We start from the raw sequence: 9,516 nt of genomic DNA, 5'->3' as shown, positions 1-9,516 counted from the left end.
ATGACATGTAGATGCCAGGAACAGAAGCAGAGTTTCCATAGCTCCCTTTGCCAAACAAAGGGAGACATATCAAAGAACTCTTCTACATTCTGTGTTGCATTATTTTCCTCATTGCTCAGTCAATAAGGCCATTTTTTGGCAAGCTCTGAATCATCAGTATCATCAGTGTTGTGTTATTATTGTTATAGGGAAAATAGAATAAAAGATCCATGAGGTCAGAAAAAAAAAAAAAAAAAAAACTTTCACAAACTAAATGTCATATTTTCTGTAATCAGCTATGGGACTATTTACCAGAATGTTAAGAGTGCACCACTATGTCGTCACTTCTAACTGTCTATCAACTATATGCATAAATATATATATTTATACATATATGTGTATATATAGAGAAAGAATGTAAAAGAGAGAGATGTCTAATTTCCCCTAATAAGTCTTGTTAAACAAAAGCCATATTTTATTTGTAAAAGAATCACTTCAGTGCTAGTATGAATTAACTTAGTAGTTAGCATTTCCAATTTCAGAAATGATTACGTGCAGTATTATCAATCATCATGGGTTGGTATTTTTCATATAATATATATATTATATTATCCTATATATATGGTTTTAGAATTTAATTTTTTAAAAATTGTTTCTACAGAAATTTCTCTCTATATATCTTAAATATGTCCATGGCATACTTTTACAATATATGTTATTTGGCAGACCTTAGTTATATTCTTTAACCCTCAACACTTATTTTGTGTTCTTTAGACAATGCTGTAGAAGTGAAAATGATTATTGCTCTCACTCAAACTGACATATATTCTATAAGTGTGTCTCATATAGCACTGATATGCTTCATTTATCAATATGTATGTGTGTGTATATATTTTCAAGAACCCATTTATATATCTTAAATCTTTGTCCAATGAAAATGCACTAAAACACCTTTTTGCTATAATTCTTTCTTTGGAATGAAATAATCATAATTCAAACCCCAAATCAAATTTATAGTAAATATTTGATAGTGGATATATTCCAGTGAGTTGTTTGGAAGAAAAAAAATCAATAAATGTATATTCTCATTTAGTGCATGACTACTAAATAAAATTTCTCTATTGATATCAAAATAAATTAGTCTCATATTCAGAGAAAAGTAATTACAGTATCTATTGGTGATTATTTTAAAACTAAAATCTGATCATTACAAATTTAGATTGTACTTTAAAATGATGAAATCCTTTTAAAATTGATTTATAAAAAGATGATTTTATAATTATGTTCTTTAAAAATATTCTGGTTATATTTATTAAAATATTTACCTTTCATCAATTAATATCTATAATAAAAATAGAACTGTACATTTTATTATCATTTTTATTGAGTTCATATTTTTTCTTATCTCTTCAACACCTAACATATATATATACCATAAATATTTGCCTTCAGACTTGCATATTAGACTAGTAACTTATTTTAGTATAACTGCTAAATTTATAATGGAAGCTATGAAGTACAAAGGAAATTTTAGGATTACAATCTACTTCATATGTAAATAAAATATCACTGATTTAAAAAACAAAACTCAAACAAAACTTAGCTATATAATAAAAAGTAAAATATAAAATATATAAAGGAAAATTAAAGAAAAATATAGTTCTGCAACTGACTTATTGTTGAAACCTCAAGCAGTGTTGGATTTTTTTTGTATTGATAGTAACAGAATAGTTTACAAGTAAAGATCTCTTCAGATTAATGGGACAAACTTCCAATCTCTTCCAGTTATTTAATTTACTAGTAAATAGTTCCATTATCCGAGGTTTATATCAATCCTAAAATCTTGAGCTTTAACTTCTGTCAAGTAACTTACCTGCTATCTAAGCTTCCTGAATTCTGCCTCCTCCAAAGAATGCAAATAAAGATGTCAAAGTCAATGGAAGCAGGACTGTATAAAGTATAAAATAACAAATTCAGCTCTATAAAATGTAAAAGATCATGATTTAAAACGCAGCCTAAAATGTCATGTTAATGAGGACACAATGTTAAAAATAAATTCTTGTTTAGGTGGCTTGCGTTCATGGAGAAATGTCTTCTAACTCGTATCTAACTTTCTACGTATTCAAGCGGGGTGCATGAATCAATGCATTTCTCAACTGAGTAAGACAGTCACACAGCCATTACTAAGATGTGTGGGACCAGCAGCTTATCATTTTTTTTCTCCTCTTCTAAGTCATTGTTCATAAAATGAGTAACAATAAATTCTGAGGAGGAGGTAAACACTCAAGAATAGTTTAGCAACTGTAATGCTTGTGTCAACTCCTCACTGTCCCAGCTTGACATATCCCTACATAGAGCTTCTTATATAACTATGACAGGGGAAAAAATTCCCTATTAGTCAAAAACTGATTTTTTTTAGTGCATTAAAATGAATTGCTAAAAGAATAAAATTTTAAAAGATACACAAAATACAAGCCCAAATGTTACCAGTAAATTCAAAAACTTCTCGCCTATTTCCCAATGGATATAATCAGAATAAACATAATATAGGGAAAATGAAAAGATAATTAGAAAAAAGATACATGTTTTTTATTGAAAGAGTGCTTGTACACAGTTGACAAAAAGAATCCCTATCACATCCCAACATATTGTCATTCCACAATTAGAAGTAAGCATATCTTCTGAAATAAATAGAAGTTCCTTTTATAAAACACCTATATGAACACTGATAAAATGTATGTGTCAATATTAACAGACTTTAGTGTGACAAATTACCTGACTTCTTGCTGGTTAATTTGTCAAGTGTGAGTTGAATTGCCAGCACGATTCTCAGGGATAATGTATATACAACCTGTTAACTTTCATAGTAGAGAAGATAATCCTACTGAGTTATGTTGATAGAAATAAAACAAATAGTTCAAAGTAATTTTTGCAACTTCAGGATATTCATTTTTGTTTATATTAAAAATGAAGCAAGTGTGATGCTCTTTTTACTATTGTCTTGGTTATTTATTAAGCTTCTTTTAAAAGCAGCTGTACTACTCTTTAAAAAGAGCTGTGCCAGAAAAGACAAGTAAAAATTCATACTTTCTGTTTATTGTATATGTTCATTAGGTCCAAAGAATTTATTCAATATTTTAGAGCAGAAATGTATTTTAGAAATAAATTATTCTAAATCTCTCTCTTTCAGATGAGAAATATCAACTAAGTAGCAGATTATTAAGCACTAAGCATCTGTTGATGATTGCTTTCAAAGACAGCTGTAAGAATTATTCCCATCCTACTTGCCCTTTTGCAATGGAATTTGTCATTTCTTCGAATAACAGGTGGAATCTGTTTTTCCTCTATTGAATCTATGTTGGCCTTATGATTTGCTTTTACCAATAGAATGAGACAGAAATTACTTCTGGGAGTAAGTTTTTAGAGGCCTTGTAACTTCCTTTTTCACTCTAGGAAGGATCAGCTACCATATAAAGAAATCTGGACTGTTATGCTGGTGAGGTTAGATGGAAAAAAGTACCCTGAAGATTGGTAGGATGCAAAACTGCAAGGAGAGAAAAGCTCTGAAGGATAACAGCCTATGAAGAAAGAGAGATTTCAGCATTCCAGCCATCTTTGCTATAGGGTCAGATATATGAGGTAATAATGATACTCTACCCTCAATGGGGAGCAGAGAAAACCCATCCTAATTAAGTTTCTTCAAATTCCTGATCCACAAGATAAAATGAAATGGCTCTTGTATAAGCCACTTAGTTTTGGAATGATTGAAGTCACTAAATTTTGAGGTAGTTGCTCTTAAGTTATAAATACCTGAGCCTAACGGCGCCAATGAGCCTAGCAATTCAATGGCAATTAAGAGTTGGTGTATAATTATAAGTACACTGCCAAGAGATGATTAGCGATAAATTCATGTGCAATTGGCTCTAAGAACGTTATAAGCAGCACACTGATGTAAATTCAAAATGTCGTTGGAATAGAGGACAGTTATGTGAGTAACACATCAGCAAACATTTTACAAAAGAGGTGATAATAGAGTCAAATTTCACTCAACCTTTCATTCATCCATCATATGTGTAATAGGTGCATCACCAGTGCTCTGTAACAATATGTAGAAAGTGAGAACATCATGTTTTGTTTAGAGAACTAATGTTGCAAAAACTGGATTGAAGGATTCTGTGAAGAATTAATGGGTTATGAACTTAAAAAATTAGGTAGGAACTAGATCATAGAAGATTTTGAAACTATTCCAAAGACATTAAATTTACGTTTTTGTAAAATGGGGTGATACTTCAGAACATTACTGGAAGGGATCATTTCAAATGTAAAAAATGAAGTCTAGACTCTTCTGAGAAATAATCAACAAAAGTCAGTAGTTGATTGGATCCACTATAAGAAGAGGATTGATGAAGGACATATCAACACTCTACACTACAGATTCTGTATCATTTTGAAATTAATCATAAAACATTCAAGTGCTAGATTTTAATAAATGCATAAAAAGCCATTTAGTTTTAATTTTCCTAATGCAAATGTATCTTAACATTCTGAGATTGAAGTTACTTAGCTGTAATTCAAAAATTGCAAAATTTCTATTGACACATAAAATTATAGAATGGTCCTTTGGTATGAAACGAACTATTTAACAATTTGGTAGGCAAAGAAAACTAGGAACAAATTTTAAGCATTTTTTTACCATTTCAGATTTATTTGATTTGATAATTAATCATTCTGTTATTTAAGATTTATGAAATACAACAATATCGTTTATATTTTCCTTATACAAAAATAAGTTTTGAGTTAGATATAGAAGAATTATGGGTCGAATTCTCTTTTTCACAAGTTAACGTACTAAACAATGAATCATTCACAAAGGTGCTGTACTCCCAATATCACACATTTACAGTAGTTTTTAACTTTAATATAAGAAGTTTGCTTTAGGAGGAATGGCATATTGAAATTATTAAAATTGAATTTTTACTCAATATAAGTTTAATTATAAAGAGAGCTTCAGTTCCTGGTTGGGACAAAAAGAAACTATCCATCATATTGCAAATTTTATCAGCTTACAGTTTTATAAAACTAAATTATTTCACCCTGCATAATATAAAAGTTTAAACATAACACAAAGTTTTTGTGAAATTCTAAAGAATAGCATTATTGATAATGAATACATTGAGCTCAACTCATGGCCTTCTCTATGATGAATGATGTGGATTATTAGAATATTATTTCTAGGAAAAACCTGTTTCACTATCTAATGTATAATACTGATAAAGTGTTATTTTATTCCATATTATGTTCTTATTCTTGTAGTCTCTTTTCATCATTCATATTTAAACAATTTGTTTTATTATATAAATACATTGCGTTTCTTTAAATATTTATATTTATATAATCACATCCTACTGATCTTCTTAAAGCATGGATTGAGCATATTTCATATACCCATTTTAATTTGTCTTTTCAATAACTGAACTATTTTTGTGCCTTCTCACTAAATTAATCTCACTGGCAATAAATTACTCAAAATGTAGTGCTCTTATTAAGAATAGAACACACCAACTAAAGTCATGTAGCTGTAAGGTATTCTGACAATATGTTTGCAAATAATTATTAAAAGTGTATCAAAACAATAAGTTAAATTCAGTAAAGAACAACAAAGAGAGAAAAATGTTTTAATGATTTAGCTTGTGTAAAGGATAAAATGTATTATATATGACTTCTGGTGAAATACATTGAATTAGAAATATATTTTTTCTCCTTCTATCTTGTATTAGCAGTAAATTAGACTAAAGCAACTGTTATTAACCCATTATTCAATATAAACTGAGAGGGAAAAGTCCTATAAAAGATATCCACAAGTTTAGAGAAGATTGAAAACATTCAAAGAAGCCCCGGAGTTGAGAAAGTTTAATTCCAAATGCTTGCAAGAGAAAAAAGCAAGTTCTTATAACAGGAAATATGCTGACAAAGTGCAGGAATTAAAAGTATCAAGTGTCTTTGAAAGAGAGGAATGGGGGAATCACAAGAAATTGATTGAAAGTCAAAGGGCAATTGGAAGCCCAAATTTTTTCCTGCATCTAACACTGTGAGTCAATTCTATGCACCCGCTTTCTACTGAGAGACAGATATTTTACTAAACTATAGATCATTCAGAGTCAGGCAAATCATGAATAACAGAGGACAGGGAAATACGTTTTAGAGAAAACAGATACATTAATTAAAAACCAAGTTTCTAAATGAACGGTGTGCAGGCAGCCTTCTCTTATTTCCAATCTCCAAGAGCACTGGGTATTCTTCAGAGTCCCACATCACCCTCTTCCTCCCCCTGCCAACACACAGACACACACACACACAAACACACTTATCATAGAGGAAACTGGCTTCTTCTCTGAAGAATCTAAGCAGGCAAAGACAGCATCTATACATTCTAAAATCTGTCCATATTCCAATGAAATAGTTGAACTCCCCTCAGCACATTCCATGAGAAAACCCATCACTTAGTAAGTCCCATACAAAGAGATTCCAGTCAATTACTTGGTGTTTCAGTTTTAAATATGATGGGTTGGCTAACAATTACCTGCCATTTGAGCAAATAATTTAATATGAAATGAAAACACCTGGGGGAGAGAGAGAGAGAAAGAAATAAAGAGGAAGGAAAAGCAAGAAATAAAGTATAATAAATATTTTAAAATTAGAAATGGCATAATCAGATAGATAAGTTGACATTCATCACAAAACCTCAATGGAATTCATAATGAATAAAATAATTAAAAAGTATCTTTCAGATATTAAACATACGACAGAGATTAAGGATGTTGAGGGCTACATTTGAAGAGATTTATAGATGAGAGTATAACAGAAAACTATAGAAGCATAAACAATGTTTAAAAGTTACAGACCCTACAGTGATCCTATATTCAACTAATAAAAATTCTAGGAACTGAAAGTAGAAAAACTGAAAATAAATCAAATAAATAATATAAAAAATCCCAGAAATATGAGCATAGGCATCCATGTTGAAATAGTGCACTGAGTATCTTACCAATGAATAAAAATAAGTAAAATTATGTTATTATGAAATTTCACAGCAGTAGAGAAATTTCCAAAAAGATAAGGAGCTAGAAAAAGCAGCAGTGAACAGGAATTGGAATAGCATTCTCAGCAGCAAAGATGGATGAGAGAAGGCAGTAAATATATTGCCTCCAGAAGTCTGGAAAGAAATCAAGTCCAACCTTTCTTAGTTAAAATCTCTATTGGGTATAAAGGATTTTTTGGTTCGTTTGTATGTTTGCTTCTTTTTGTTTTAAGGCAGTGTGAAACGCTTTTAAGGCATTTCGAGATATCCTTTATTTCAAAAACATAACTACCTATACAGTTTTTCTCTTAATCCACCAGAGGCTGTGTGTTGCTCAAAATAAAAATTAAAATTGGCCAGGCATGGTGGCTCATGCCCATAATCCCAGCACTTTGGGAGGCTGAGGCAGGTGGATTACTTGGGGTCAGGAGTTCGAGACCAGCCTGGCCAATATGGTCAAACCCCACTGCTACTAAAAATACAAAAATTAGCTGGGCATGGTGGCACTCGCCTGTAATTCCAGCTACTTGGGAGGCTGAGGCAGGAGAATTACTTGAATCTGGGAGACAGAGGTTGCAGTGAGCTGAAATTGTGCCACTGCACTCCAGCCTGGGTGACAGAGCAAGACTCTGCCAAAAAAAAAAAAAAAAAAAAAATTAAAGTCAAGAAAAAAACAAGCCAAACAAGCCATGGTATCCAGGATGTAGAGACTCTAATAAGAGTGATAAAGCAAATTCTCAAGATAACAACTCTGTAGTAAGCCAGGAAAGTTACTAGGCTAGTTTGGAGTTTGAGGACAAAGTATTCCTGGAGAGAAAGCTTAAGGATGGAGTTAGGGGTGGGGGAAAAAGGGAGGGTGGAGGGCAGGCAGATAACAATTATTAAATCTAGAACAAAAAAGTAACAAATTAAAGGAAATGTACTTGCTTCCCCATTGACAAATATTTCATTTTAATTTTAAAAATGCTACAGTTGTGCACTACTAAATGGTAAGAAATTGGAAAGGTAGTAATAGAAATAGAGATCAAGAGGTAAAAAGAAGGAGAGGAGCAGAATGCTGTATATGTGTTCTTAATTGTAAGCCTTATTGTCACTGGGGCATTTACTGATCAATATGAAATATATACATAATAATTTCTAATTACAAAAAAGTATGCAGTTTGATCCACTCTGTTAATTTGAGTATAACTGAAAATCTGTAATTGTTAACAGACTTTATGTTTTTGGAGTAGTTTTAAGTTCACAGTAAAGTTAAGCAGAAAGTACATGCACTTTCCCATATACACCCTGTCCTCCCACATGCACATTATCCATTACCAACATCTCAAACCAGAAAGGCATATTTGTTACAACTGATGGACTGACATTGACATTATTATCACCCAAAGTCCACAATTTATATTGGAATTCACTCCTGGTATTGTACCTTCTATGAGTTTTAACACATATATAATGGCATGTATCCCTGTGGTAATATTCATAATAGTTTCACTGCTCTAGCAAAACGTCTGTGCACTCCCTACAAAAATTTATTTTAAGCAATCTAATTGAAGATATTAGATAATGAAAAATTATAGTGCCGTTAACTACGAAAAGAGAGACACCAGAGAAGTGAACACAGCCTTTGTGGCTGCCTTACCTCTAAGGGTGTGTTTCATTCCAGAAGAGACAACCAAGATGATGAAATGTTGGGCAGCACTTTCTAAAGCCTCCAAGACATCAAGTCATAAACAATTAGTCTAGGGTCAACCAAGTAAAGAATAAGGATGGGTGTGAAATCAGGGAATATGAGTGAGTCTAAAGTATATTGTCCCTCATAAGAACTATATATAGGCATTAGATAATCTCTACCCAGTTTCCCATCTATTACAATTTTTATTTTGCCTGTCTAAATTCTTTAGACTTTTTTTGAAACAATTCTCCTGACAATAAAGTATCTGTTTTTTATAAATTTGAAAATATCTTTATTTTACTTTTGAAAAAATATTTTCACTAAGCATATGTAGTTTGATTTTTTTATTAGCACTTAAAATTTTTATTTTCATTGCCTTTTGACCTGCATAATTTCTGATCTAAGATATGATCTTCTTGAGAACTGTACCTAATGCCCTATATACAGTGAAATATCTTCATCTGGTAAGAAAGCAACTTATTTGCAGCCTGTATGAATTCTGAAAATTGTTCTGCCTATATATTTTTGCCATTGCCAAGATTTCTGTCTCTGTGAATCATGTAAAAACTATATTATAATATTTGATTCTAATTATACAAAAGCATGGCATTTGACCCACTTCTTTCTTTCTTTGAAAATTATTTTATTCTCTACTTCCTTCTTCATATTTTCTTCTCTGTGTCTATCACACTCTCTGGGGACAAAGTGTTCATGGAGAGAGAGCTTAAGGGTGGATTTAGGGGTTCTACTTCCTTCTTCATATTTTCTTCTCTGTGTCTATCACACT

Source organism: Mandrillus leucophaeus, unplaced genomic scaffold, assembly GCF_000951045.1.
Source record: "Mandrillus leucophaeus isolate KB7577 unplaced genomic scaffold, Mleu.le_1.0 Scaffold806, whole genome shotgun sequence".
NCBI classification, from domain to species: domain Eukaryota; kingdom Metazoa; phylum Chordata; class Mammalia; order Primates; family Cercopithecidae; genus Mandrillus; species Mandrillus leucophaeus.
The sequence above is the reverse complement of the archived record's forward strand: the minus strand, read 5'-3'. Positions refer to the sequence as shown.